General features: G+C 41.8%; 1 protein-coding gene across 1 annotated transcript in view; it reads right to left on the bottom strand.

Moving 5' to 3' along the window:
- The window catches only part of LOC127650377 (serine/threonine-protein phosphatase 6 regulatory ankyrin repeat subunit C-like), a 53,629-nt gene that overhangs the window by 3,093 nt on the left and 45,536 nt on the right, over positions 1–5,000 (bottom strand). The gene's annotated exons all lie outside the window — the stretch shown is intronic.

Here is a 5,000-nt window from a genome sequence, read left to right as displayed (position 1 = left end):
CACACTCTCTCTCACACACACACACTCTCTCCCACACACTCTCTCTCTCACACACACTCTCTCTCTCACACACACACACTCTCTCTCTCACACACACACACTCTCTCACACACACTCTCTCTCTCACACACACTCTCTCTCCCACACACTCTCTCTCACACACTCTCTCTCTCACACACACTCTCTCTCACACACACTCTCTCTCACACACTCTCTCTCTCACACACTCTCTCTCACACACTCTCTCTCACACACTCTCTCAATTCAATTCAAATGAGCTTTATTGGCATGACTGTATACAGTGTACAATGTTGCCAAAGCAGTAATAAACACATTACAAACATAAAAAAAACAATAACATGTATATACAATAAATGAATAATAATGATAATAATAAACAAATAAAAATAAGTACAAACGACAAAGTGAAAAACAGAGAGCAATAAGGAAGGAGAAGAAAAAAAAAAAAAACAAATCAATTAAAATATGAGTTTGAATAGAGGTGTAATCTGATGAGGGGTCAGTCTCTCGCCCTCATGTGATGACAGGACGACACATACTGCGCTGCCAGCTGAACACACTCCACTTTCTCTCCCATTAGATACGAGAGTTTGTCTACGTCATTTATGTCCTGGAATTCAGGTAGAATATGAGCTATTTTTGTAAAGTGAGTGTTTCTAATGGTCTCATATTTACTGCAGTGAGTGAGGAAGTGAAGTTCATCCTCCACAACTCCTTCAGTGCAGTGTGAACACAGTCTGTCCTCTCTGGGTCTCCTCGGTTCTGTCCGTGGTCGACCCTGCTCTCCTACAGACAGACTGTGCTCACTCAGACGATACTTTGACAGTAGCTTTCTTTGTCTATAATCTTTAATATGGATCAAATATGGTGCCAATTTATAATCCGTCTTAATTCTGTGGAAGTAGTTTAATTTATGTACTTGAGTGACTTTGTGCTGCCAATGATGAATGTATTCTTCCTGCGTTATTCTGTCTGTCTGTTTCAGTTTGGCCAATCTGAACTGGATGGAGGAATTTAGCTGATATTTTTGTACTAAATAGTGCATAGGGTCACTCTCTGGGTGTCCTGTCCTGTGTGTAAAGGCACAGTGATGGTAATTATCTGGAGGTGCGTCTGACAAATGGAACCAGAACTTCACGGCTCTCTTCTGGATTTCAGAGAGCAGAGGGAATCTGCCTAATTCTGCCCGGCAACCCAGGCTTGGAGCGTTTCTGTGAGTTCCCAGGATGTTCTTGCAGAACTCAAGGTGGAAAATTTCAGCGGGGCTTTTGTCCCAGGATTCGTAATTTAGTTTAAATTTGGGGCCCCAGATTTCACAGCCGTAAAGAAGGATGGGTTTTATGATGCTGTCAAAGATTTTCAGCCACAGTTTAATGGGTGGGTTAAATTTGAACAGGGGTTTTCTTATACTGTAATAAGCCCTACGTGCTTTATCAGTCAGATCTTTTATTGCAGTGTCAAATTTTCCAGAAGCTGAGATTGTCAGACCCAAATAATTATAACAGGTGACATGATTAAGAATTGTTCCCCAAGTGTAAATTTGTATTTCTTGTCAGTAAGGCGAGGTTTTTTCTGAAAGATCATGATTTTAGACTTGTCCATGTTGATGGGTAAGGCCCAGTCGCTGCTGTACTGGTCCAGAAGCGAGAGGCTGTGGTGCAGACCCTCTTCATGAGGAGACAGCATCAGAAGATCGTCAGCGTACAGGAGGCTTCTGATCTCTCTGTCCTCGAGGGTCAGACCGGGACAAGAGGACTTCTCCAGTGTTGATGCCAGTTCATTAATATAGATATTAAATAGAGTCGGGCTGAGGCTGCAGCCTTGACGGACTCCTTTAGTTTGGCTGAAATAATCAGTACGTTTGTCATTAATCTTAACCCCGCATTGGTTCCCATTGTACATGTCCTTTATGATGTCATATGTCCTTCCTCCTATTCCACTTTGGATTAGTTTTAGGAAAAGTCCATTATGCCATACCGAATCAAAGGCTTTTTTAAAATCAATGAAGCAGCCAAATATTTTCCCTTGTTTTGTTTGTTGGACGTGTTTTTGTATGAGTGTGTGGAGTGTGTAAATGTGATTTGATGTTCTCTGTTTAGGCATAAATCCAATTTGACAATTGTTAAGGATCTTGTGTTCTTGAATGAACTGAACTAATCTGTCATTGATGATGGAGCAGAAGAGTTTGCCCAGGTTGCTGCTCACTGTGATGCCCCTATAGTTATTTGGGTCGTACTTCTCACCCTGTTTAAAGATTGGTGTAATCAAATTTTCTTTCCATATCTCAGGAAAGTGTCCTGCTTTTAATAAAAGATTGAATAATTTGAGAATTGCATCTTTCAGTTTGGGGCTGCTGTGTTTCAGCATCTCATTTGATACTAAATCCACGCCACAGGATTTTTGAGTTTTTAGGGATTTCATCTTGTCTGTCAGTTCATTTAGTAATATGGGCTGGTCTAGATGGTTTAGCTGGTCTTTTACAGTGCGCTCCAGGGTATATAGTTGGGACGTCAGATGTTTTTGGGTGAGGGTTGGTTCGTTTTGTGAATAGAGTTTTCCAAAATGTTCGGTCCAGATGTTTGGGTCATAGATGGGAATGTGTTTAGGTTCTTTTGATTGATCTAATTTACTCCATAATTCCCAAAAAGAATTCTGATCTACTGCCTCCTCAATCTTATTAAGCTTTGCTTTCATGTGATCAGCTTTTTTCTGTATTAGAAGTGACTTGTATGTTTTGAGGGTTTGCTGATATTTGTCTCGTGTTTGTTGGTTTGCAGGGTCTCTGTGTTTTAGATTTGATAATGATCTTAATTCTTTTCTTAATTTTTGGCACTCTTTATCAAACCAACCAACTTTAGCAATTTCTTTCTTACATCTATAATTTTTTCTTTTTCTCAGGGCTTTTCTGACCACTGTAGAAAATATTTCGTTTAATTGATGAGTTGCTAAATTGATAGTTTTCTTCTCTTCACTAAATGAAGTAGACAGAAATGAATCTATCATGTTCTGGACCTGAGTGCTGTGGAGCTGGGCTTCATACTGGGCAGGACTGTCTTTACCCCATATAAACGTGGAGGGAGGGGTGCAGTTTAACCTTGGGAACTGAAGGCCGGAGATTCACGGATCTGTTCAGACTGAGGACTGTGTGGCTGTGGTCTGATAATGGCAGCTGTGGCATTACTGTGAAATAGTTGACTTTACTGTGGTCTACATCAGTGATGGCGTAATCTACTGCGCTGCTGCCGAGATGTGAGCAGTAGGTGAACCGACCCAGAGAATCTCCCTTTGTTCTGCCGTTAGCGATATACAGGCCCAGGCTTTTGCAGAGCTGCAGGACTTGTTTTCCGTGCCTGTTTATCGTGTTGTCATAATTCTGACGTGCCTTCAGTAAAGTGTTTCCGTTGATATATATGTGAGTTGTTAATATATTTGTCTCCATCTGTGGTAATGTAATCTGCTTCCTTCCCGTTCTAGCGTTCAGATCCCCCATTAACAGAACCGATCCTAGAGCTTGAAAGTAAACGATCTCTGACTGTAGGGTTGGGAAGATGTCTTCATTATAATAAGGAGACTCGTATGGGGGGATGTATGTGGCACACAGGTACAAGTCCTCATCTAAACACAGAAGCTCTTTTGAAGTTTTAACCAAATATGTGTTTTCCCTTTTTTCACAGGCTGAATATAGTGCCACAAATGATCTTTAAACCAAACTATGATTCCTCCTGAATCTCTTCCGTTTTTAATATTAGGCTGTTTGATTGAAGGGATTCGTAGCTCTCTGTAGTTTGGAGGAGTGCAGATTTTGGAGTCTAAACGACACCATGTCTCAAGTAATATAATAATGTCTGAACTATATACAATATTTACAAAATCAGGGTTAGTAGTTTTCTCCCCAAAAGCAGAAGAGAACATCCCCTGAATGTTATAGCATGTTATTTTAAACGATGACATTGACGAATATTGGATTTACCAGAAAAATGTATGAAATTCATGACCCAATCATGTTTTAAAATATAGATTAATCAATTAGAACGGTAATATAGAGGATATATAGAAGTATGGTGAGTCGGTCAGTTTTACACATTGAATAAAAAATAAATTATAAAATAAAAGAAAAAAGAAAAAAGAAATTAAGAAATAATGATCATTCTTGACAGACACACTATGAGTATTTAAGCTAACATATTGTCACATATAATTTTCAGCATGTGTTTGATCTGGATCAGGTCAGTGGTGTCAGATCTACCTGTTCCTGCCACTACAGCGGCGTAGCTGTCCGTCTGTCTGACAGACTCGCGCTCAGGGTGTGTTTTCTGAGTGCGTTTCAGGGCTGACACCTTGATGGTTTTTGCGAACAGTCTCATGCCCTCTCGATGGATGTGGATACGGTCATATAGATGCTCATGGGTGATGCGCTGATGGTTGGCTATTTGAACGTTCGGCATTGAAGCACAGATGTTAGCTATCTCCGCGTTGATTGTGTTGATGATCCTTTGAGGGACGTCTCTGCGAGGTAGAAGGGTTGAGATGGTGACCTTGGCTCCGGGGTAGATCCTGCTGGCTGTTTTCACCACGTTGGACAGGGCTTTAGTGACATCCACCCTTGCACTGAGGTCGTTTGTTCCGGTGTGAAGAATGATGTGTGACGGTGCACCCAACACTCCCTCCTGCAGCAGTCTCAAAGCAGAGCGTGAGGTGGGACACCAGAACTTCTTCACAGATCTACCCGGGAACAGACGTCTGTGGTCAAGATGGTGGCCGTTGGAGTCACAGAGGATGACGATGCTGTCTTTACTCGCCTGATCTCTGCCGGTGCTCGTGGATGGTGTTGCAGTGGGTGGACGGTATGGTGTGATGCTGCTGCTGACCTTCCTCTGAGGGGCTTGATGAGATTGTGGGGTTGCAGGAGTGAAGGACCTCAGTGGTGGTGTACTGACACACTGCTGATGTTGAGCTGTGGTTGGGATGCGTTCCGGAGT

This window comes from Xyrauchen texanus, chromosome 10, assembly GCF_025860055.1.
Source record: "Xyrauchen texanus isolate HMW12.3.18 chromosome 10, RBS_HiC_50CHRs, whole genome shotgun sequence".
In the NCBI taxonomy this organism is placed as follows: domain Eukaryota; kingdom Metazoa; phylum Chordata; class Actinopteri; order Cypriniformes; family Catostomidae; genus Xyrauchen; species Xyrauchen texanus.
The sequence above is the reverse complement of the archived record's forward strand: the minus strand, read 5'-3'. Positions and strand labels throughout refer to the sequence as shown.